The sequence below is a fragment of the Chenopodium quinoa genome, unplaced genomic scaffold, assembly GCF_001683475.1.
Source record: "Chenopodium quinoa cultivar QQ74 unplaced genomic scaffold, ASM168347v1, whole genome shotgun sequence".
NCBI lineage: Eukaryota > Viridiplantae > Streptophyta > Magnoliopsida > Caryophyllales > Amaranthaceae > Chenopodium > Chenopodium quinoa.
The window spans coordinates 8,508-34,027 of record NW_018742516.1 but is presented as its reverse complement, the minus strand read 5'-3'; the positions used below and the strand labels follow the sequence as shown (position 1 = coordinate 34,027).

General features: G+C 38.7%; 1 long non-coding RNA gene across 1 annotated transcript; it reads left to right on the top strand.

Annotated features, from left to right (window-relative positions):
- Nucleotides 1-3,152: 3,152 nt before the first annotated feature.
- Nucleotides 3,153-5,222, top strand: LOC110719882. Its single transcript, XR_002511180.1, has 4 exons — nt 3,153-3,632; nt 3,885-4,009; nt 4,139-4,198; nt 4,819-5,222. It is a non-coding gene; the product is annotated as an uncharacterized LOC110719882 (long non-coding RNA).
- Nucleotides 5,223-25,520: the final 20,298 nt, after the last annotated feature.

The following is a 25,520-nucleotide window of genomic DNA, read 5'->3' as shown; positions in this document are numbered from 1 at the left end:
ACGATATATTATAAGCCCAATTCCGATGAATATTGAGGTAGTTATGGCCAAATTACTAAACTAGGCCCGGTTTGAGCCTTATATGCGGCACAATGATCTAGGGGAGGGCCTGATATGGATTTATCATTTCTAATGCAATTAGGAATGGTTTTAGTCTTCTAGATTCTTCTAGAAGGTTCTTTTCATTCCTAATTCAATTAGCATTGATAAATTGACTTTTGTTAACTTTCTGGAATTTTAATCAGAATAAAAGAGTGTTTTGGAGGAAAATACAATTTTATCCTCCTGTACGGTTAAATTCTATCTGATTTTAGAAAACGTGTCAAAAAATTTATTAGCGCCTAACGCCAGCATTAGTGCCTGGCGCTAGCGTTAGCGTCTGGCGCTAATGTCAGCGTCTGGCTCTAACTCCGTTTTTTCACGTCAGAACTCTGGTTCGATTTTCTATCTTTTTGGCTGATTTTCTCTATAAATAGCCTCCTAAAAACTCTGTTTTGAATCATCTACAATCATCAATTCCTTAGTTCTCTAATTCTTTTCTCTCTCAAAGCTAGAAGCTTTCTTTCTCTCCTTTCTAAACCACCCTTTACACAAAATTCCGCATTCACAAGACCTAGGTACACCTAGCATAATTCGAAGTTGCCTTCGCCCTAGACGTGAAAGGTTTTAATTTATGAGCGTTTGGTCCCAAATCTCTCTTTCAATTATTATTTAATTTAATTCTTTGATTATATTTTCCTTGAAGTTACTAACGCGTGTATTTTGTTATTAGAAAGAGGTACGAGGCATCCAAGTAAGTGCTTTAATTGTTTACATTGTTATTATGATATAGAAATCATGCTTAGGTTTGTTATTATGATTCCTATTGTTATGTTAGGGTGTTTTGATCTTCCTAGTATCATGTTTAGGGTAAAGAATATAATGTCAATTATGATTTCTGTGATGCTTCCTATTTTCTTTCCTAATATTTTTGTTAGTATCATGTTAGGGTAAAGAATATAATGTCAATTAGTGACATGCTAGGGTTGGTTATTAATCTTGTTAGTATCATGCCTAGGATCTTGCTATTATTATGCTTTAACATGATCATGAATATTTAATAATTGTTATAATAATTGTTATTGTTATTATTATTATGATGATTCGTATTATTATGTTGCTTGATGCTTATTTATTGTTATTGCTTGATCACAGCTTTTATGCATGCTTTAAGGGAATTTATACTTGTAATCACGCTTAATAAGATAATTAATAATCTTGTTTAGGGTTAATTTGATTATAATTCAAGTGATTGCCAATAATAAATTTATTTGTGCATTAATATTCAACCAACATAGATAAACAGGTTTAGGGTTAATCCTATTGATTGCGTGTTAGTCAGAAAGAGCACATGAATATGATCAGAATAAAGTAGAGTCCAATTATTAGGGCAGGTTCAATCTCTTTTAGGTTGGATTTGTACCGTCATCCTCGAACTACCAGTCATGGTTCCAGACCTATTGGAGTTGACGATTTCATGGATCGTTAAGGGGTGTAACGTTCACCTCGTGAACGGTTTACAAGTTCCTAAAACTTGTTGGCGACTCTTTTGCTCTATATTCTTTCCCTTTGGACGCCACCGTACTTTAGTGTATGATCACAGTGGGGTTCAAGCTAGGGATAATGCTTGAAATATTCCCTACAGTTTTTGGCGACTCCACTAGGGAGGATTTCTATTTTAATTCCTGAAATATATTTCGGCAATGATTTAGAATGAGTGGATGAGATTCGAAAAGTTCTAAGTATTTCAATTGCGTTAATTAACATTATTGTCATATGCATAAAAAAGATCTCATTGGAAAGACCCTCCGTAATGAGTTAAAACATAGGATTTTTACACGTAGGAAATTTGAGAAATATCTTTCACAACTAGGATCGAAATAATGCTGCGCGAAACTGGAAAATTTTATCGAGCACAGAAAGCTGCTGAGGATACATGGAGATGTGCTTGTCTTTGATACAACATACAGAACCAATAGATATAATCTTATATGTGCTCCATTTGTTGGCATAAATAATCACTGGCATAATTGTATGTTTGCATGTGCTTTTATTTGGGATGAAAAAACAGAATAATTTGTGTGGCTACTAGAAACCTTCTTGAAAGCTATAGAGAATAGAACACCAACTTCAACATTCACTGACCAGGACCAAGCAATGGCAAATGCAACTAAGCAGGTAAAAGATTTATATTGACATCTTGCAAATTTTAAGCTCGGACAATAATGTATAAAGTAACCCTTTTAATAGCATAAAGTGGCCCTTTTTAATGCATGAAGTGACCCTTTTAACCGCATAAAGAGGCCCTTTTATTTTCAATGTAGGTGCTTCCTAATACAAGGCATAGACTTTGTATTTGGCATTTGAACAAAATGCAATAACCATATTTGGGGATCTTAAAAAAGACAAAGAATTCAAGTATGCATTCAACCAGTGCTTAAAGTTGTGTGTGACAGAACAAGAATTTGAAGAAAGGTGGCAGGCAATGATGCAAAAATATGACTTGACAACACACTCTTGGTACAAAAGAGTGTACGAGTTGAAAGAGAAATGGTGTCCTGCCCTTAGTAGAGATTTATTTTCAAAAGAATCTTGTCGTTACAAAGGAGTGAAAGAACTAATCATGCTGCAGGATTCAAAGCAAGTAAAGCAACTACATTGACAGAATTTTATACCATATTTAAGAAGATAACCAATCGTTGGAGAAGCACAGAGAAATATGATGAGTTTACTTGTAGCAAGTTAATGACATTTACTTCATTGCCACTGTCCGGAATTCTAAAGCATGCTGCACAGGTAAAAAGTTAACTAAAAATTTCATAAATTATACATAATATATAGTAGTTTAAATGTAGCTCGCTACATGATTTTGTTGAACAGGTTTTCACTTTGTCACTCAGTAAAGATTTTGAAGAAGAGTTTGGATACTCTATGACAACAACTATTCAAATGATAGGGAGAACTGAAGAATGCTTACTTTATCAAGTAACCCTAGAAGACAAGTCATGGTCTGCACACATCAAGTAAACTATATACATGAGAGCCAAAGTGTACAGTGTACATGCAAAAATTTTGAAGCATCTGGATGGTTATGTTACACTAGTAGAAAAATGATAATTGGCACCGAGGATTGGCCACCTGTTCCGGCAGGAAAAAAAGGGGAAAAATGGGCGGGATTTAGAAGGAAGGAAATTGCCACCAGTTCACACCGAATCGGTGGGGAAAATATTAATCCCGACGGTTCAAAACCGGTGGCTTTAATAAAAAAAACTCGCCCCTCTTATTTCTCTCTTTCCTCCTCGCTCTCTCTCTCCTCTCCGTTCAGATATTCTCTTATTTCTCCCCCTTTCCTCTCTTTTTCTTCTCTACACCACTCTCGCTGCGCCACTCTCTATTTTATTCTTCTCTTTCCTTCTCACTTTTTTTCCTCTCCGTTCAGATCTTTCTTTCTTTCACTGTCTTTCTTCGTTGTCGGTGGTGAATGTTATCGGTGGTGACGGTTCTCGCACCATCGTAATGGAGGGTCTATTTCTTCACATAATCAAGCTGGTATGGTGGTTGATCTTTGCAATGGTGGTTGATCTCTTCACGAGGTATGTGCTCGTCGATTTGAATCTAGAGTTTTGATTTTTATTTACTTTTTTTTTTATTAATGATGAACAATTGAAAGTTTGATTGAATTTAATGGTGACATGAAAGGGTTTTTGAATTTTATTTAGCTATTTGTGTTTATGTTGCTCTCCGATTTGATTATTGATGGTTGTCATTCTAGTAGAATAATTTGGCGGTAGTTTCATTAATTTATGGGGCTAAAAGACTTTATTCTGGTTCAATGGATAACACAGTAAAGGTTTGGGACCTGGAGACTATGCAATGCCTCCACACCCTTGCTAAGCACTCTGAGGTTGTGATGTCCGTGCTTTGTTGGGAGCAATTTCTGCTTTCCTGCTCTTTGAACCAGACATTTAAGGTAGATATACTTTACTCTAGCTCTTAGGTTTTAGTAAAGTAATATGTAAATATGACAGTTCTTGTAGCATTTTAAGTTTTTTTTTTTCCGTTACATTCTAAGCAATTCTGTACACTTTTCAATATGCAGATTTGGGCTGCCACTAAAGCAGGAGAACTAGAGGTCACTTATGAACACTAGGAGAAGCATGTAAGTAATCTCTAGACAATTTTTCTGCATCATTTTTTGATGTGTAATAATTAACTTATAATTCAATTTTAGAGTTTCACCTCATTTATTTCGTTTTACGTTTGATGAAAGCGCTTCAATTTTTTGGATGTTTACATTCATTTTCAATCTCATTTCTTCTATTTTCGATCTATTGGTTTCATAAGTAGCTAGAAATTTCCAAATCAAATTGAGCAAAGTTTAAAAAGGTTAATTTCAATTTTATTTATTTGTTTGGATTGGTTGTGTTGCAGACGGTTAATTTCGATTTTGATTATGCTCACAGGTTCAGCTCATGCATTTAATTAGTTTAATTTGCAAATTTTTTACACATGCATCAATATATTCTAAATCAGTAGGTAAATTTTTACACATGTATTCAATTACGTACAGGCTGCTATTTGTATTTCCCTGTTTTTTTTGGGCATATCTTCTAATTGTTCGATAAAATGTCTAGCTGAATTTCACTCAATCTTTTTGCTGATTTTGGATCTGTATTGCTTGTATGTGATACCTTTTTTTTTTTTTTTTTTTTTTTTTTTTTTTTTGCATCGAGTTTTCTGGGTTTTGGTTGTGGGTTTTGATTGTGATTGCTTATGTAGGTTGCATAGTGGAATTCTACATTCAATTTCAAATGTAGGTTGTATAATGGAATTCTACTTGGAATGAGGGACTAGTGAAGCTAACTTGGCAATGTTGCAGCTTCTGCTGTCCTGCCAAGGTTGCTGCTGCAGCTGCCCTGCCGTCAAGAATTTTTATGTGACTGATTTTGTGAACCCGAAATACCATGATAAAACCAGTTCAAGAGGTTCTTACTACTTGGGTTTGTATTTTGATTATAATTTCTGTATTTAGTTAGAATATCTTTATGTATGAGTTTTTGTATGATTTTATTATGTTACTTAATTAGGTGCTATAATCTCGAGCTAGATCTGGACCTTCTAAAGGATCCTTTTAACATTGATAAGATTAATTTTTTAATGGAATAAAGGATATATAAAGGATATACCATTGCATCAGAATTCTACATTTGCATCTAGTAACAAGAATATCAGACAAGTATGTGTCAAAAAGATGGACTAAGTTTGCAAAAACAGAGGCATGAGATAGGTTGAAGAATCAGGATCCTACACAGCAATATATTCCATGGAGGCAAACAATGATAAGGAAATACTACAATTTAATCTTAAAAAGTCAAGAAAATGAAGAAACAAGAGCATTTATGGAAGAAAGCTTCAGAAACAGCCTTAAAATGGTGGAAGACTTACTTGCTAATGATGCTCAGAGAGAAAGTGCAAAAGCTGCTTCTAACATTCCTGATGTGCCATACAATACTCAAAGCAATAATGATGTTTCTTCAGCATCGAGTACAAGCAAAAGTGTACCAACAATACTTGATCCTAAAAGGGCTGTAACAAAAGAAAGAAGCAAGAGAGCAAAAGGAGGTCTTGAAAAAAGCAAGAGAAAAAGAAAACCAACACTACCACCTCCACATTCAGAATTTGGATCTAAGACATCTAACTTATGACTCTTTTAGGAACTTTTTTAGAACTTTTTTTTTTTCAAAATTAATATACTTTGTATTGTTATATTATTTTTTTACCCTATGACTAGTTTGATTAAAATTTGATTGATACTATTATTAGCACACGTTTAATTTGTGGAAACATGAACTTATGTTACCCTTATTATCCATAAAAGTTACCCTTTTTATGGACAAAAGTTAACCTTTTCATGCATAAAAGTTACCCTTTTCATACATCAAGTTACCCTTTCTATCCATAAAAGTTACCCTTTTCATACATAAAGTTACCCTTTCTACCCACTAAATGTATTCTTTTCATGTATAAAAGTTACCCTTTCTATCAATAAAAGTTACCTTTTTCATGCATAAAAATTACCCTATCTACTAACAAAAGTATCCCGGTTCGTGTACAAACTTATTCTTTCTACCCACAAAAGTAACCCTTTTTATGCTACAAAGATCACCATTTTATGCACAAAAGTGACCCCATAAAAAACATACAAAAGAACATTTCAAATTACTTAATGTATGCACATACATCAGTATTCCAAAAAACCAACCAAAAACTATACAATAAGTTTATTTACATCATTGAACTCGATGTATATGCACATACATTAAGTTTTTTCATTGTTCAAAAAATACTCCTAGACCTAATAACCAACAACCATTTCACTCTTTAAAAGAAATGTACTTTTTTGTCTGCTTTTTTGCCCTTTTTCTTTGGGCTTTTCTGCTTTTGCCTCTGCCTTTGCTGTTGCTTCTGCTGCTTTTCTTCTTTCATCATTTTCTTTCTTCTTCTTCTCAGCAATAGCATCCTTTCTTCTTAATTCAATTTCCTGGACGTACGTAAGCAGCATCTTTCTTCTTCTCGTTGAACTTGGCTAATTTTGACAACACATCATTCCTAGATTCATTCAAATCACACAGTACAAGTGTGGTACATATCTGTCCTCACAGAAATTTTCTTCCAACAACCTCACAACAGAAAAAAGTTATCAATATGTAATTAATAAAAACATTAGAAAGGGAAAAACTACAGACAAAGTAGATGAATAATTACTGTTTTGAGTTCATTTAATTTGAATGGTTCGCCAAAAAATTGGAGCATGTGATGCATGACAAACACCCCACAGTCCAAGTTGTCAACTTTATCTTTCTACATTCCAACTCAACAATTTGAAACTCATAAGAAGGGAGCTGAGAACTCTTTGGATGATTTTTTTGCCAAGAAAAGAACCCAATTTGACATAAAATATAAAAGTTTAGAATACATTAAATACAAAAAAAAGGTTAAAATGAAATAATAAATCAACAGAAACATATCATTTGTGAAGACAAATCTTTAAAATATTCAAGACTAGAATCATGCTAGATAATGTTGTCAAGATAATATACCAACTCTTTTGTATGATCAAACAACAAACAAAATGCAGTGATTCTCAACAAAATTAGGAATATAGATCTGAAACAGCAAGATTAAAGATGATTTAGACAGAGCATATCAAAACATAACTCTTTCAAAGGTATGCTATTTGATTAGGGGATTTTTCCCCACCAGTCACCATCTGACAAGTGGACCAATCAGGTTCCGCCATGTGTCCGTCACATGGGCCAATAGGAGCCTGCCACGTGTCAAGCAATGATCCGTCCACCATGGACCAATTACGACACGACACATGTCCTTCCCATGACACCTGGGATAACCGGTCACCTAGGCTCAACTTCCGAGGGAAGCCCAATCAGCCCAAGGTTAACCTAAACCTAGATTGACACGTTTCCCGAGGTTATAAATACCTCCCTTAATCCTCATTAAGGGAGAGAGAACACGCTAAAAACGCAGATTACACATATTAAACACTCTCACCTAGAGAGACCCAATCACTTTAATTTCCGCATTAATTACTCCTTAATCAAGTACTAACTTGACCGTCGGAGGCGGATCTCCAATCATCCGGAGCATCCGTTTGTTTTGCAGGTACAGGCGTCCGGTTCCAGTCTCGGAATTGTAACTCTCCCGCAGGACATCAGAAAACCCCGAAACATTTGGCGCCGTCTGTGGGGAGAGTACTTCTGAGATGGTATCCACGTCTGTACCGACTCCTGAAGAGAGACGTCCCCTGGACGATCCTCTAGTTCAGTCGGACCACGATACTGAGAATTAATTTGAAGTTGAAGCTTACACAGCTTCACACGGGACCCCAAGGGCCCGACGTACCCGTCATACCGAAAGGAGGGAACGGGAACATCTTCAAACTGGAAGCGAGCCAGCAGGCGCACCGCCTGTTCGGCAGCAGCCGACTGATGGTCTGCTCCCATCACAAGGAACGAACTCATGACCTTCATGAGGGACTTCAAGGGAGAAATTCAAGAGTTGATCAACAAGAAGCCGCCTGCTCTGGACAAGGAGCAGTCGGCTAAGAAACCCTCCACTTCACGGAAGAGGAAACCATTTCAAGGGCGAGAGGCGACCCCTCATCCTAAATCTAGGAAGTGGGAGCCACCTGCCCTTGATTTCACAAAATACCGTTTTCCTACTCCAGGAAATAGGAAACCTGTTCGTCATATTCAGGCGGACGGGTCGAGGAAAACATACACAGACGCTCGGCTACTGCTAGAGCAGAAGAAGAGTGACCGATTATCAGAGTCGGCCTCTACTTCAAAACTTCCAAGACAGTCTGCGAAATACCTCGATGAGGCATACTCAGTCGTATCATGAGAGTCAGTCAGGCGGCACCTCCCGTTAGTCCGGCTTTCATAGCGACCAGCGGTACCAAACTTACCGTTTGTACCGCAACAACATTATTTTTTTACAGCCACCTCCGTTTGGTGGACATGCAGCAAAAAATGTCCAACCTAAGGACTGGCAGCTACGGTTTCTTAGACTTGGTGAACAGCCGTCGGCCTTCTCCAAGGAAATTACTGAAGCCGCTCAGCTGGCAGAAGTGAAAAATGTATTAGTAGGCGCCTATGACGGCACTACTAACCCAGAAGACCATCTGATGGCATTTACCAACCTGATGTGCCTTCAAGGGTTGGATGATCCCACTTGGTGCAAGTGTTTTCCCAGCGACTCTCAAAGGAATCGCACAACAATGGTTCGGCAACCTGCCGACTGGTTGTGTAAATAACTTCAAGACGCTTGCTTATTTATTCACCTCTAACTTCGCCATGAACATCCCTGCGAAGAAGACGACCCTTGATTTAGGAACAATTCAGCAGAGCGAGAAGGAGGGGCTTCGTTCTTACATCAGGCGGTTTAACCTGATGAGAATACAGATTCAAGGGTTACCGGATGAAGTAGCCTATACTGACTTTTTCAGAGGTCTCAAAGACGGGTCGTCCTTCAAATTTGATTTGGTCTGAAAGAGGGTGGCGACTCTTCAAGAGGCCTTGATTGAAGCGGAAGCCTATATACAGGCGACTGATCTTTGTAGTACGGGAAACAATCGGACGGGAAAAAGGTCCGACAAAAGAGAAGGACGACTGAAGCAGTCGTCCAATAAAGACGAGAAGAGAAAAGAGGTCTGGGCGGCTGATTCCTCTAAACAGCCGGGCCAGAAAAAGAAAAAAGAATTCAAACCATACTCCCCAAGGTATGCGTTTAACAAGGATAGCCAGTTTTATCCTAAAGGAAATCAAGGGACAGATCTCAATTGAGAAGCCGGTCCCCATGAAGGGTTCTGCAAACAACCGGAACCAAGAAAAGTTATGTGCTTATCATGAAATGTTGGTCATCACACCAATGAATGCATCAGTCTCATGCGGTATCTGGACCGCCTGGCTGAGCAAGGTGATCTTGACACTTATGTCACGAAATCTACGGGAACACTTCCTCAAAAAAGCAGTCGGCCAAAAAGAATCAACAGGCCGATAGCTCGGATACAGATGATGCAGTCGTCTACACCATTGCAGGCGGCTTTTCAGGAGGCGGCCCCACTATTAGGGCAACAAAGACAATATCAGGCGGTTAGATGTAAATTCCGTTCACCAAGAACGACCTTCCAAATATTCATTTCCTGAGATTGTCATCACTGAAGAAGATCTAGGAGGGGTAAGAGGGCCGCATGACGACCCTATCGTTATTGAATGTAAAGTGGCCAACCAGAGAGTTGGTCGAATCCTCATAGATACCGGAAGCTCCTCATATCTCATCAGTAGCAAATGTCTGTCAGAACTAAAATATCAGACTGATTGCATACATCCGGCATCCCACCCTTTAGTAGGGTTTGGAGGAGGAGTCGTCCACCCAGTGGGACGAGTGGATTTACCCATCCGCGTGGGCGAAAAAAGGGGAAGGACGACACATGGTAGTCCGGTTCCTGGTAGTAGAAGAACTCTCGGCCTACAACATGATTTTGGGACGACCAACCCTGAATAATTCCAAGGCTGTTATAATCCCATCTCTTATGTTGCTCAAGTTTGAGAGGATAATGGAACAGTCGGGTCCCTAAGGGGAGATCAGAGGATGGCCCCGCGAGTGCTATATCTCGGATGTCAAGCCCACTGTTATGGCCACTATGTCGAGCGGTGGAAAAATAGACCTTGACAATGTCAAGGAGAGTGCGCCTGTTCAAGAAGCAGGCGGCAAGAAGAGAAAGGCATTCCAAACAGGGGCCGCAAGAAAAGACAGAAAATAGCAATCATTGGTAGGGGAGCGGTCGGATGAATTCCGCCCTCAGCCAGCTGGTGAGCATACGGACCTTATTTTAGATGACTCGCGTCCTCACAGAACAATCAAGGTTGGGACGCCTGCTCTAAGGGACTTGGGTGACGACTTTGACAAACTATTGAAAGAATACAAGGACATCTTTGCATTCGAAGTCCATGAAATGCCAGGCATTAGTCTTGATCTAGCGGTACATAAACTGGCCGTGGATCCGAAAAAAGAAGTCGGTACGGCAGAAGAAGCGGAAACCATGGCGAAGAAAGAAGTCAGGCGGCAGCCGCCCGAAGTTAAAAAAATACTTGATGCAGGGTTCATTCAGCAATGTTACTTCCCAGACTGGGTTGCAAATGTGGTGCTTGTTTAAAAAGCCGAATGGCACCTGGCGAATGTGTGTAGACTACACAGACTTAAACAAGGCGTGCCCCAAAGACAGTTACCCTCTGCCTAAAATTGATAACCTGGTCGACTCAACAGCCGGCCATGCTTTGATGAGCTTTATGGACGCCTACTCTGGTTTCCATCAATTCCTTTATGGAAGAAAGATCAGGAGAAGACGACCTTCGTCACTGGATCAGGGGTTATACTCTTACACGGTCATGTCGTTTTGGTCTTAAGAATGCCCCGGCTACCTTCCAGCGAATGATAAACACTGTGTTCTTTGATCAGATTGGGAGAAACGTCAAGGCATACATTGATGATATGATTGTCAAGACTAAAATTCAGAAAGATCATCTGTCGGACCTCCGAGAAACTTTCTCCACACTCAGGCGGCACCATGTCATGCTCAATCCCAAGAAATGTGTCTTTGGAGTTGAGTATGGGAAATTTCTCGGATTCCTTATCAATCAGAGAGGAATAGAGGCGAACCCTGAGAAGGTGCAGGCGGTCATTGACATGCAGTCGCCTCGTACCATCCGAGAGGTTCAGAAAAAGGCAAGGTTTGAATGGGGGCCGGATGCTGAGGCCGCCTTCTAGAAATTGAAAGTTCACTTGCATTCCTTGCCGAGGCTGGTCAGCCCTTTGCCCAAAGAAGTACTCTACATGTACCTGGCCGTCTCTGATCATGCGTTAAGCGCTGTTCTCCTTGCTGAAAGAGACGGCTGTCAGCTCCCGGTCTACTTTGTCAGTCACGTACTGAAAAATGCCGAGTTGAGGTATCCCTTAGTGGAGAAATTTGGTCTTGCACTCTTTATGGCTGTTAAAAACTTGAAGCCCTACTTTTTGGCACATGCAGTCGTCGTGTATACTGACCAACCTATCAAGCGGCCAATGACCATCATGGAGTCGTCAGGCCGAATGATCAAATGGGTCATAGAAATACAGAGCCTCGAAGTTACCTTCGAGCCTAGAAAAGCAGTGAAGGGCAAGCCTTTGCTGACTTTATTGTTGAGATGACTCGTCCTCCTGACTCTCAAGTTCCAGACCAAGTCTGGAAGGTATATGTGGATGGAAGCTCTACTTCAAATGGTTGTGGAGCAGGCGTCATATGTCAGTCGCCGGAGGGCGACAGGTACGAGTATGCTCTACGCTTCAGTTTTCAGGACTCAAACAATGAGGCAGAATATGAAGCTTTACTAGCCGGAATCCGCATGTGCAAGGCGACAGGGGCAAGAAAAATAGACGCCTGTTCCTATTCACAATTGATAGTGAGTTAGTACAATGGCGAATACAAAGAAACCCATCCGGCCATGATCAAGTATTTACAGGCGGTCCGACAAGCAGTCGGCTCCCTTGAGAATTTCCATCTGACCCAAGTGCCGAGATCAGAAAACAACCAGGCGGATGCACTTTTCAAAATTAGCATCATCCGCCTCTTGTGATACTCCTCGAACTGTTTTTTGGGAAGTAATGGAGAGGAGAAGAATTGAGGAAGACCCTATTGGAATCTTAGACATAAGCTCAACCTAGATGGATCCAATCAGGGCATATCTGACAAATGGTACCCTGCCGGATGATCATCAACAGGCGGCAGCACTGAAAAAACGAGCAACCAGTTTTTGAAATAATAAAGGGAGAACTTCACAAAAGGGGGTACCTTCAACCCTACTTTTGGCCTACTTTAGAAAAGGGACGAGAGATACTAGACAATCTTCACTCTGGTTACTGTGCTTCCCATATAGGCGGTAGGACGCTTGCTCAACGGGCAAGGCGGCAGGGCTACTTTTGGCCTACTTTAGAAGCAGATGCTATGAAGATGGTGAAAAAATGTGACAAGTGCCAATGGTTTGGCAAACTAATTCACTGTCCGGCTACTGACCTCACTACCATTCATAGCCCACTACCGTTTGCTAAGTGGGGCATGGATATTCTGGGTCCATATACGCCTGCTACAGGCGGAAGGAGGTACATACTTGTTGTCGTCGACTACTTCACTAAATGGGTAGAGGCGGAGGCTGTAAAGGGAATCAAGACGAAGGATGTAATTTCATTCATTTGGAAAAATGTCATCACTCGGTTCGGGGTTCCCATGTCTATGGTTTTTTTATAATGGTCCCCAATTTGAGACGCCTGTTCTCAAAAGCTGGTTGGGTGACCAAGGAATTGCACACTACTTTGCATCTGTCGGTCGTCCACAAGCAAACGACCAGGTAGAAGCCTTTAATAAAATCATCTCAAACGGTCTCAAGAAAAAGAATTGAACGAGCAGGCGACCTATGGGCGGATGAATTACCACATATTCTCTGGGCCATTAGGATGACTGAAAAAGGGGCGACTGGAGAAACTCCATTCCTCCTAACTTATGGTGCGGAAGCTGTTCTTCCAATAGAACACTACGAGCCGACTCTTCGAGTAATGCTATATGACGAAGAGGCAAACTGGGAAGCCATGCGCCTGGCATTAGATTCACTTCCTAAAAGGAGGGGCAATGCTGTCTTACGCCATTGAAATTTACCGCCTGAGAATGACTAGATCATACAACAAAAAAGTACACCGACGTCCACTCAAAGTTGGGGACTTTGTACTTAAAAAAATGGAAGCAGTTGGAAAGGCTAATGAGTCTGGCAAACTAACTCCCAACTGGGAAGGACCCTACCGAATCTATGAAGAGGTCAGGGACGGTACCTACCGTCTGGAAACACCAGACGGCCAACCGTTGCCTCGAACTTGGAATGCAGATAATCTTAAGAAATATTTCTTTTGAATGATATAAATAGTCAAGGGCTACTTAATAAAAGTTTGCATACTTAATATTCAATTTTGTACTAAGAGGGGCACGCCTACTAACAAACAGTCGGCTACTCTCCATACTCAGTTTTCATTTTTACTTAAGAGGGGCATGCCTACTGACAAACAGTCGGCTATTCTCCATGTTTAATTTTTATTCTTACTTAAGAGGGGCAGGCCACCTATACATTTACAGTCGGCTACTCTCCATTGAGTATTTTACTCTATCTTCAGAGGGGCATGCCGTCTGTACCTTTACAGTCGGCTACTCTCCATTGAGTATTTAACTCTATCTTCAGAGGGGCATGCCGCTTGTACCTTTACAGTCGGCTACTCTCCATTGAATATTTTACTCTATCACCATAGGGGCATGCCGTCTGGATATATAGTCGGCTACTCTCCATAGAAGAGGGCCGACTGGTTCCAAAGCACACAGCCACCCCCCTTATACTTAGCTAAAAATGATCAGGGCCTGGCCGACCCTGTACCTAAACAGGCGGCTACCCTCCTCTTACTTAGCACCTACGTTCACCAAGAACTAACCAATTCCACAAGCCGAATGATCAGTCCAGGCGCCAAGCCAACTGATCCAATCTTTAAACTAATTCGACCTGTCCCAACATCATAGCAGGCGTTCGGCGGCATCCCTCCGGATGAAAAAAATTTGTCGCAGAGAGCAGCTTCCTTTTAAGTGGAACATTGCTCTATAAACTAATTACACGGAACCTATACGACTGTCCCCAAGGGCAACCACGTAGCCGTTTTTGAGACAAGGATAACTCTATCACTAACCAAACCAGTGGTAGCAGTTGACATCTGAGTCAGATGACCGCCTGTATTACTTGGAATAAATGCAGGGGGTACCTCTTGAGTTAATAGCCAACAAAACATTGGCGAATCAAAAGGTTCAGCCAGCCTCCGCCGCCTGGTACCTTTACTACTCAAGCAGGAGTGACGGCGACTAAGTAACACCAAAGTTAACTCATAGTCACTCTCTCAAACTTAGTATGGAGCCTAAAAGGTATGAGTCGTCCGCCTGTTTTTAGCAAACCGGGGCTCTCAACCACTACTCCTGCTAGGTTAACAACCTATGAGTTAAAAGCCAACAAACATTGGCGAATAAAGGGGAACAACCGGTACCCACCGCTTGATACCTCTACTACTCAGTTACTTGGAGACTAGGTAACAATCATGTTTACTTGGTCACTCCTTAAAAATTTAGTATGAAACTAAAAAGGTGTTCATACAGCACCTGTTCACACTAGATTAAATATGGCGGGGAACAGTCGGCCTAGACGGCTTAAAGTCTCTAGCCTAAAAAACATGACAAATAGAAAACCACTTTCCTACTTGGTTAATTTTACAAATGACAGGACCGCCTGCCTAAAGGGGATCCAGTCTTTAAAATGGTTCGAATACCGATTGGATAAATGGCCGACTAATCGTCTAGCTTGGAAACAGACAACCAGTCGTCCAGGGGCATAGGCGGCGTGACTAACTATCCGTACCTGTCTGCAACTATCGGCCATGTAAAACAGTCGGTATAGTGTACAATTGGATATCAGCCATGTAAAACAGTCGGTATAGTGTACAATTGGATATAAGAATATTCAATACTTAAACAAATTTGAAGCAAAACAAAAATATTCATTAAAAGGAAGCCGGTCATTAAAGACCGGAAAAATATTCAGAGCCCCGGCCCCCTGGCCGGGTAAATACAAACAAACGACACGCAGGCCGGGGAAAGAAGACATAAAGCTTATGAAGGGGGCAGATCTTCAATATTAGCAGCTACCGCCTGGTCAGCACTCTTTTTGCTGGACTCGGCTTCAGTTGCATCCTTCTTCGATGCATTACCCCCAAGCGGCACAAGCGCCACTACTGGCTGCTCCTTCTCCTCCAACGCCTCTTCCTCAGCATCCGCCAGGATCTCTTGATTATATCTATCAGAACACTGGCGGTACGTTTTTACCCAGGAGGTAAAGTCGGCATTGGGGAAGAGGCGGCCCCAAGTCATGCGCTGGATTTGAGCAGAGTCTTCCATCATCTCCCGGACCAGCTCTTTCTTTTCTTGCTCGGCCTTTTCCGAGAGCTCCTGAGTAAGACTCTTCTCCTGGGTCACCAGGCGTTCCTTTACGCTCGCCAAGGATTTCTCCAAGGTTTCGTATGAGGATATCTTTTGGCGAAGAGGTCTCAGCTCGGTCTTGAGGTTGTTGATGGTCGCCTGCAGCTCGCTATTCCTCTTCTGGGCCGCCTCTAGCTGAGCCTGGATAGCAACGGTAGCCTGCGCCTGATAATAAAGAATATCAATTGTCAGAACTTCATTTTGGGCAATTTGAAACATTGCCTTAAGCCGTGTGCAATGAAAAATGCAAGCACGGTTTGGGGAGGTGTTTTTCTTTTTTTAACAAGGAAATAATCTACTCCATCCGATTGGTTCCGGGTTCGAGTCCCGGGCAACCCATTTTTTCTATTGAAATCATATTTTCTATTTTCTTTTTCAATTCGCTTCAGTTATTTACACCCAATTCTGATCGTAACCGGTCTCATCTCTCTCCAAACCTAACGTGATAGTTTCCCATCATAAGGCTTTCTATCTATAGATTAAGCCATTACCAAGGAGCTAATTTGTTCAGAACTCGGTTGACTGCTTCTATAGATAAGGCGGAGCGTCCTTGGCTCAGTATTTTCTCACATAGGGCTTCGGCCTTCCTTCTGAGCCAGGATCAAACCCTTCTTTTGACTATGATTGGGTCCTGCAGTGGTAGAACCTCGTGAACCGGGCGTACTACTTCCCAACCTTCTGTGGACCTTTCTTCTCTTATGATTTTTGCTACTTTCTTTAGTTTGCTTGAATCCCAATCGGCCTGCATCAGCGGAAAAGAGAACTATCGAATCACGGGTGACTCACTCGCCGGGATGGGAGGAAGAAGAGTCCCCTATAGGAGAAAAAAATGTGTGAACCTAAGGAGCGTAGCGAGATGATCTTTCTATTTCGCAATGAACGAGGCGGCCATAGCTTTTGCAGCCTTTACCTCTTTGTTATTCCGGTCAAGCGGCTTGCGAAGGCCGTTCACTCGGAGCAAGGCCTAAGTAAAAAGGGGAACATGCGTCAGTTTCCAAACAAAAAAGAAAACATGCGTCCTGGAATTCAAATACTCAAAAATATGCTAAGTATACCTCAGCAAGGACCCCTGCAATCCCGTCTAGGTCAAGGGTGCCGACACCCCTGACCGCCTCCCTTTCAGCTGGAGGTACGACCTTGATCATAGACTTGGCCACTTCGACCAAGTCAGGCTCCTGAGGGCCGGCTGCATCAAGCATAAACAAACGGATTAGACCTAGTAAAGGAGGGAGCAAGTCTAAAATTTACAAGGACAATTTCATACATCTAGGTGGCCCAGCTGGAGTTTTAGAAGAAGTGGCCGGCTGTTTCTCAGCCGCCGCATGTTTCCTGGAAGAACCAGGAGAGCTCGCAACAGTCATCCTCCGGGCCTTGGGGTCCGGCTGTTGGGAAGAAGAAGCTCTTGGAGCGCCCGTCTAAAAAATAAGAAAAGAGTCAGTATATGCATAAACACAACTCCAAAAAGAGGGTGAAAGGTTTGAAGCCCACCAAGGGTGCCCCCTTGTTGGGGGAGTCGGTTGAAGACTGTTGCATGATGGAGGCCCGCAACATGGCCGCCGCAGTCTTGGAGGTAGTAATTTTGCTCATGGCGTCCGCTGCAAAAACAAATAGCAAAGTTAATAAAAGTCATAACAAGAAATGCACGGAACAACAGAGTATTCGACAGGCCGGCTACCTCTTGAGCACCGACTGCTAAGGCCACAGGCGGCCAAAAAGTACTCGTCGTAGAGCCATTTGAAGCTCGGGACGCAGTGCAGGGGTACTTGCTCTCGTACCCCTGAAGTAGAGTTCACCTTCGACTCTACTTTGAAGAGTCCTTTATCTAGGATCTCTTTCTTAGCCTTGGGGGGAACAGGCGGCATGCTGCGGCCGCCTGCAAGAAGGGGCGGATTCCTGTTCCACCTGTTGAAGCGCTTGTTCAGCTCTGTGTTTGAACTCTCAATGATAAGGAAGGTGCTCCGCCAATCCTTCCATTTGTTTGCTTTACCTCTCGTCATGAGGTAGCCCCTGTGGCCTGTCAATTGATACCAGCCGGTACTGCTTCCTTAGGGGTCCGGCTGAGGTAGTTCATGTGGGCGAAAGCCTCGAAGTTCGGCTCCACCCCGTGCAGTTCGCACCCGACCACATAGCCGAGTACGTTGACCCAGGAGTTCGGGGCTAACTGTCATAACCCCAACTCATACCCATCCAAGATCCGCTGAACAGCTGGATGTAGTGGGAAGCGCAGCCCAGCCTTGATGGCCGCCTCGTAGCAGCCAAAGCAGGCGCCATCACAACTGGTACCAGCCGGCCAGACGACTATGTCTTTTGGATCCGGCACGAACACTAAAAAAGCCGGGGCCCATTGTGTGGTTTGCGATAAAGCTCCCCACTTTCTCTTGCATGGTCGTGATCCGACCCCGAGGTACCGTGCAGTAGTAGGGGGTATTTTGCTCTCGGTGAGAGGCGGATGGCTCCGCCCAATCGTCCCCCTTCTCAACTGCGTGAGAAAGCCTTGCCTCTTGTAGGCGACTGTTTTTCTCTTCTGTGTCCAGAGAAGCATGGCCAGAAGAGCTAGACTCGGATTCGTCCTCTGACGTGTCCGAAGAGGACGACTCCTCCCCTCTCCCAGAGGGGCCCGCCTCCTCTCCTTTAAAAGGAGCAGGAGAGAATGTAGAATTGTCAACTGTAAAATGGGAAGGGGTCACTTTTACTCCTCCCTCAGAACTGCCGGCTTTCAAGCCGCTTTGTTTCACTTCCACATCTGGCGCCTGGTCAGATGTTTCACTAATCGGCACCCTGTGGGAGGAGCCGTCTGAGTTTAAGATCCTGGCAGTCTTTTTTGTTCTGGCCATCATGCTCTGCATAGACACAGATACAGTCGGACTTTGTATAAAGGGCAAAGATGGGTCCAGAAAAGGGCAGGCGACACTCCTAGTCCTAGATTCAGCCGTCCCCGATAACCGGCTGATCAATAACCTAGGTTGTGTCGTGTGCTTCCGTGGTGCCATTTCAAAAAAGAATAAAGTAAAGAGAAAATTAAGAGTAAGAGAACCGACGGTTACCTGAACGAGTGACGATTGATGAAGTTCTGAAAATCCTTCGCAGTCGGCTTGTCAGAGCAGGCGGTAGGCAGAAAGGGTCAAAAATGTCAGAGCAAGTTCAGGGGTCTGAATGTTCTCTCACAAAGTTTTCAAGTGTGAAAATGACCAAAGTCAACACTCCTTTATATAGGCGAAGTGAGAAGGCGAAGGGTCACTTCCAGAATTCAAAATTTTGGCGGGAGAATCTCTCGGCCTCTCGCCGAGTGACACCTGTGAGGGGCAAATGATTAGGGGATTTTGCTCCCACCAATCAGAATGCTCCACGTGGGCCAATCAGGTCCTGCCAAGTGTCCCCCAATTGGACCTTTCAGGGCTTGCCACGTGGCACACGCTTATTCGTCCACCCTGGACTTATTATGTCATGACACGTAGCATACTCCATGCCTAATGGAGAAGCCGGTCACCTAGGCCCAACTTCCGAGGGAAGCCCCATCAGCCCAAGGTTAACCTAAACCTAGATTGGCACGTTTCCCGAGGTTATAAATACCTCCCTTAATCCTCATTAAGGGAGAGAACGCAGATTACACACATTAAACACTCTCACCTAGAGAGACCCAATCACTTTAATTTCCACATTAATTACTCCTTAATCAAGTACTAACTTGACCGTCGGAGGCGGATCTCCAATCATCCGGAGCATCCGTTTGTTTTGCAGGTACAGGCGTTCGGTTCCAGTCCGGTTCCGTTTGATTAAATTAGCTTTGTTGAATGCATTTGACTTTCATTAGATTCATAAAGTTTTGTTTGAATGTGTTTGACTTTCATTTGATTCAATTAGCTTTGTAGAATGCATTAGACTTTCATTTGGTTCAATTAGCTTTGATTGAATGCTTTTCACTTTCAATTGATTCAATTAGCTTTGTAGAATGCATTTGACTTTCATTTGATTAAATTAGGTTTTTGGAATGCATTTGACTTTCATATGATTCAAAAACCTTTGTTTGAATGTGTTTGACTTTTTTTTGAATCAATAAGCTATGTTTGAATGTGTTTTACTTTCATTTGATTTAATTATCTTTGTAGAATGCATTTGACTTTCATTTGATTTAATTAGCTTTGATGAATGCATTTGACTTTCATTTGATTCAAAAACTTTTGTTTGAATGTGTTTGACTTTCATTTCATTCAATTGGCGTTGTAGAATGCATTAGACATTCATTTGATTCAATTAGCTTTGTTTTATTGTGCTTGACTTTCATTTGATTCAATATGCGTTGTAGAATGCATTAGACTTTCATTTGATTCAATTAGCTTTGTTTGATTGTGTTTGACTTTCATTTGATTCAATTAGCTTTGTTGAATGCATTTGACTTTCATTTGATTCAAAAAGCTTTGTTTGAATGTGTTTGACTTTCATTTGATTCAATTACCTTTGTTTGAATGTGTTTGACTTTCATTTGATTCAATTACCTTTGTTTGAATGTGTTTGACTTTCATTTGATTCAATTAGCTTTGTTGAATGCATTTGACTTTCATTTGATTCAAAAAGCTTTGTTTGAATGTGTTTGACTTTCATTTGATTCAATTAGATTTGTAGAATGCATTAGAGTTTCATTTGATTTAATTAGCTTTGTTTGAATGCTTTTCATTTTCAATTGATTCAATTAGCTTTGTAAAATGCATTTGACTTTCATTTGATTAAATTAGCTTTGTGGAATGCATTTGACTTTCATATGATTTAAAAAGCTTTGTTTGATTATGTTTGACTTTTATTTGTATCAATTAGCTATGTTTGAATGTGTTTTACTTTCATTTGATTTAATTTGCTTTGTAGAATGCATTTGAATTTCATTTGATACAATTAGCTTTAATGAATGCATTTTACTTTGATTTGATTCAAAAAGCTTTGTTTGAATGTGTATGACATTCATTTGATTCAATTGGCGTTGTAGAACGCATTAGACATTCATTTGATTCAATTAGCTTTGTTTGATTGTGCTTGACTTTCATTTGATTCAATATGCTTTGTAGAATGCATTTGACTTTCATTTGATTTAAATAGCTTTGTTTGAATGTGTTTGATTTTCATTTGATACAATTAGCTTTGTAGAATGCATTAGACTTTCATTTGATTCAAAAACCATTGTTTGAATGTGTTTGACTTTCATTTGATTTAATTACCTTTGTATGAATGTGTTTGACTTTTATTAGATTCAATTAGCTTTGTAGAATGCATTTGACTTTCATTTGATTCACTTAGCTTTGTTAAATGTATTTTACTTTCTTACGATTCAAAAAGCTTTGTTTGAATGAGTTTGACTTTCATTTGATTCAATTAGCTTTGTGGAAAGCATTTCACTTTCATTGGATTCAAAATGCTTTGTTTGAATGTGTTTGACTTTCATTTGATACAATTAGCTTTTAAAATGCATTTGACTTTCATTTAACTTTATTAGCTTTGTTGTATGCATATGACTTTCATTTTGATTCAAAAACTTTGTTTGAATGAGTTTGACTTTCATTTGAATCAATTAGCTTTGTTTGAATGTGTTTGACTTTCATTTGATTTAATTAGCTTTATAGAATGCATTTGACTTTCATTTGATTCAATGAGCTTTGTTAAAAGCATTTGACTTTCTTTTGATTAAAAAAGCTTTGTTTGAATGTGGTAGACTTTCATTTGATTCAATTAGCTTTGTTTTATTGTGTTTGACTTTCATTTGATTTAATTAGCTTTGTAGAATGCATTTGACTTTCATTTGATTCAATATGATTTGAAAAATGCATCTGACTTTCATTTGATTCAAATAGCTTCTTTGAATGCATTTGACTTTTAATATGATTCAAAAAGCTTTGTTTGAATGTGTTTGACTTTCATTTGATTCAATTAGCTTTTTAGAATGCATTTGACTTTCATTTGACTTTATTAGCTTTGTAGAATGCATATGACTTTAATTTCGAATCAAAAACTTTGTTTGAATCAGTTTGGCTTTTATTTGAATCAATTAGCTTTGTTTGAATGTGTTTGACTTTCATTTGATTTAATTAGCTTTGTAGAATGCATTTGGCTTTCATTTGATTCAATATGATTTGTAGAATGCATTTGACTTTCATTTGATTCAAATAGCTTCTTTGAATGCATTTGACTTTAATTTGATTCAAAAAGCTTTGTTTGAATGTGTTTGACTTTCATTTGAATCAATTAGCTTTGTTTTAATGTGTTTGACTTTCATTTGATTTAATTACCTTTATAAAATGCATTTGACTCTAATTTGATTCAATTAGCTTTGTTGAATGCATCTGACTTTTATTTGATTTAAAAAGCTTTGTTTGAATGTGTTTGACTTTCTTTTGATTCAATTAGCTTTGTAGAATGCATTAGACTTTCATTTGATTTAAATAGCGTTGTGTGATTGTGTTTGACTTTCATTTGATTAAATTAGCTTTGTTGAATGCATTTGATTTTCATTAGATTCATAAAGTTTTGTTTGAATATGTTTGACTTTCATTTGATTCAATTAGCTTTGTAGAATGCATTAGACTATCATTTGATTTAATTAGCTTTGTTTGAATGCTTTTCACTTTCAATTGATTCAATTAGCTTTGTAGAATGCATTTGACTTTCATTTGATTAAATTAGGTTTTTGGAATGCAATTGACTTTCATATGATTCAAAAACCTTTGTTTGACTGTGTTTGACTTTTATTTGAATCAATTAGCTATGTCTGAATGTGTTTTACTTTCATTTGATTTAATTATCTTTGTAGAATGCATTTGACTTTCATTTGATTTAATTAGCTTTGATGAATGCATTTGACTTTCATTTGATTCAAAAAGCTTTGTTTGAATGTGTTTGACTTTCATTTGATTCAATTGGCGTTGTAGAATGCATTAGACTTTCATTTGATTCAATTAGCTTTGTTTGATTGTGTTTGAATTTCATTTGATTCAATTAGCTTTGTTGAATGCATTTGACTTTCAATTGATTCAAAAAGCTTTGTTTGAATGTGTTTGACTTTCATTTGATTCAATTACCTTTGTTTGAATGTGTTTGACTTTCATTTGATTCAATTACCTTTGTTTGAATGTGTTTGACTTTCATTTGATTCAATTAGCTTTGTTGAATGCATTTGACTTTCATTTGATTCAAAAAGCTTTGTTTGAATGTGTTTGACTTTCATTTGATTTAATTAGATTTGTAGAATGCATTAGAGTTTCATTTGATTCAATTAGCATTGTTTGAATGCTTTTCATTTTCAATTGATTCAATTAGCTTTGTAAAATGCATTTGACTTTCATTTGATTAAATCAGCTTTGTGGAATGCATTTGACTTTCATATGATTTAAAAAGCTTTGTTTGAATATGTTTGACTTTTATTTGTATCAATTAGCTATGTTTGAATGTGTTTTACTTTCATTTGATTTAATTCGCTTTGTAGAATGCATTTGAATTTCATTTGATACAATTAGCTTTGTTGAATGCATTTGACTTTCATTAGATTCATAAAGTTTTGCTTGAATGTGTTTGACTTTCATTTGATTCAATTAGCTTTGTAGAATGCATTAGACTTTCATTTGATTTAATTAGCTTTGTTTGAATGCTTTTCACTTTCAACTGATTCAATTAGCTTTGTAGAATGCATTTGACTTTCATTTGATTAAATTAGGTTTTTGGAATGCAATTGACTTTCATATGATTCAAAAACCTTTGTTTGAATGTGTTTGACTTTTATTTGAATCAATTAGCTATGTTTGAATGTGTTTTACTTTCATTTGATTTAATTATCTTTGTAGAATGCATTAGACTTTCATTTGATTTAATTAGCTTTGATGAATGCATTTGACTTTCATTTGATTCAAAAAGCTTTGTTTGAATGTGTTTGACTTTCATTTGATTCAATTGGCGTTGTAGAATGCATTAGACTTTCATTTGATTAAATTAGCTTTGTTTGATTGTGTTTGAATTTCATTTGATTCAATTAGCTTTGTTGAATGCATTTGACTTTCAATTGATTAAAAAAGCTTTGTTTGAATGTGTTTGACTTTCATTTGATTCAATTACCTTTGTTTGAATGTGTTTGACTTTCATTTGATTCAATTACCTTTGTTTGAATGTGTTTGACTTTCATTTGATTCAATTAGCTTTGTTGAATGCATTTGACTTTCATTAGATTCATAAAGTTTTGCTTGAATGTGTTTGACTTTCATTTGATTCAATTAGCTTTGTAGAATGCATTAGACTTTCATTTGATTTAATTAGCTTTGTTTGAATGCTTTTCACTTTCAATTGATTCAATTAGCTTTGTAGAATGCATTTGACTTTCATTTGATTAAATTAGGTTTTTGGAATGCAATTGACTTTCATATGTTTCAAAAACTTTTGTTTGAATGTGTTTGACTTTTATTTGAATCAATTAGCTATGTTTGAATGTGTTTTACTTTCATTTGATTTAATTATCTTTGTAGAATGCATTAGACTTTCATTTGATTTAATTAGCTTTGATGAATGCATTTGACTTTCATTTGATTCAAAAAGCTTTGTTTGAATGTGTTTGACTTTCATTTGATTCAATTGGCGTTGTAGAATGCATTAGACTTTCATTTGATTCAATTAGCTTTGTTTGATTGTGTTTGACTTTCATTTGATTCAATTAGCTTTCTTGAATGCATTTGACCTTCAATTGATTCAAAAAAGCTTTGTTTGAATGTGTTTGACTTTCATTTGATTCAATTACCTTTGTTTGAATGTGTTTGACTTTCATTTGATTCAATTAGCTTTGTTGAATGCATCTGACTTTCATTTGATTCAAATAGCTTCTTTGAATGCATTTGAATTTTAATATGATTCAAAAAGCTTTGTTTGAATGTGTTTGACTTTCATTCGATTCAATTAGCTTTTTAGAATGCATTTGACTTTCATTTGACTTTATTAGCTTTGTAGAATGCATATGACTTTAATTTTGAATCAAAAACTTTGTTTGAATCAGTTTGGCTTTTATTTGAATCAATTAGCTTTGTTGGAATGTGTTTGACTTTCATTTGATTTAATTATCTTTGTAGAATGCATTTGGCTTTCATTTGATTCAATATGATTTGTAGAATGCATTTGACTTTCATTTGATTCAAATAGCTTCTTTGAATGCATTTGACTTTCATTTGATTCAAAAAGCTTTGTTTGAATGTGTTTGACTTTCATTTGAATCAATTACCTTTGTTTTAATGTGTTTGACTTTCATTTGATTTAATTACCTTTATAAAATGCATTTTACTCTCATTTGATTCAATTAGCTTTGTTGAATGCATTTGACTTTTATTTGATTTAAAAAGCTTTGTTTGAATGTGTTTGACTTTCTTTTGATTCAATAAGCTTTGTAGAATGCATTAGACTTTCATTTGATTCAAATAGCGTTGTGTGATTGTGTTTGACTTTCATTTGATTAAATTAGCTTTGTTGAATGCATTTGACTTTCATTAGATTCATAAAGTTTTGTTTGAATGTGTTTGACTTTCATTTGATTCAATTAGCTTTGTAGAATTCATTAGACTTTCATTTGATTTAATTAGCTTTGTATGAATGCTTTTCACTTTCAATTGATTCAATTAGCTTTGTAGAATGCATTTGACTTTCATTTGATTAAATTAGGTTTTTGGAATGCAATTGACTTTCATATGATTCAAAAACCTTTGTTTGAATGTGTTTGACTTTTATTTGAATCAATTAGCTATGTTTGAATGTGTTTTACTTTCATTTGATTTAATTATCTTTGTAGAATGCATTTGACTTTCATTTGATTTAA